Source organism: Cicer arietinum, chromosome 6 (assembly GCF_000331145.2).
Source record: "Cicer arietinum cultivar CDC Frontier isolate Library 1 chromosome 6, Cicar.CDCFrontier_v2.0, whole genome shotgun sequence".
NCBI classification, from domain to species: Eukaryota; Viridiplantae; Streptophyta; class Magnoliopsida; order Fabales; family Fabaceae; genus Cicer; species Cicer arietinum.
In genome coordinates, this window is record NC_021165.2 from 34,480,206 (window position 1) to 34,481,183 (window position 978).

General features: G+C 32.5%; 1 protein-coding gene across 1 annotated transcript in view; it reads right to left on the reverse strand.

The window, feature by feature from the left end:
- Positions 1–978, reverse strand: part of LOC140920704 (uncharacterized) — a 7,386-nt gene that overhangs the window by 5,025 nt on the left and 1,383 nt on the right. The gene's annotated exons all lie outside the window — the stretch shown is intronic.

Consider the following 978-nt stretch of genomic DNA (forward strand, 5'->3'; position numbering starts at 1 on the left):
ATATTTTTTTACCAAAGTACACAGATTGAAATTTTTTTTTTCTTCTTTCTTCTTTCATTTAATTTTTCTTTTTCTTCTTTTTATTTCTTTTTGTGAGAATCACCACCCCAAACTTAAAAAGTTGCTATCCCATGAGCAACCCCAAACTTAGAATTTTTTCAAGACAAGAATTTAATTAAAGTCAGGTGTTTGGCTTGTAATATAGCTAGTAACCGAAATAAAAGGGCAAGGCTCAAAGGGGCTAGTAAAGGATAAAATTTTCATAGGGTAGTTAGAAAGGCTCAAACGACCAATAAAATTGCCTCAATGTATGCATAAATTACAAGTGATGCAAGTCAGAATTAGTGCAAGTTCTAGAGGGATAACACATGTCTGGATAATCACACAACAAAGAATTTAAGTGTTTAGGCTCAAAAGCTCACAGCTAGGATAATAAGAGAGAGTATGAACAATCAAAATAAAGCCAACATGCTTCTGAAAAGTTAAAATTGTATTTTTGAAAAATTGATGGCATATTAGCCTTCTACAACCATTTAGTAATCAAGAATGCATGCATTAGGAAGACTTGTCGACTTGAGCAATAACATAATCTAAGAAATGAAATTTAACTTGCGAAATCACAAACAGAAATTTTAAGATTAAGTGCAAGTCAGTACGACTATTTCATCATAGTACACATTTAGTGAAAGGAAAAAAAAATATGAATAAACGAAAGTCGACATACACTGACATTAAACAACAAAAACGAGAAAACGGAAAGAAACAGGGCAAACAACAGAAAGAAAAAAAAAAAAATAAAAATAAAAAAGGAAGAAAACTTCTCTCAGTTTAGTAGTTCAAGGATTCTCGTTTAGATCATCTGCTCATGTTCCGTTATGGTCGCCAGTATACTGGTGAGGTGCAAATAGATCAGCATAAAACATGCCTCTTGGTGTCTGTTGAGTGAAGGATGTACTTGCAACCTTAGTTCGTTTTGCT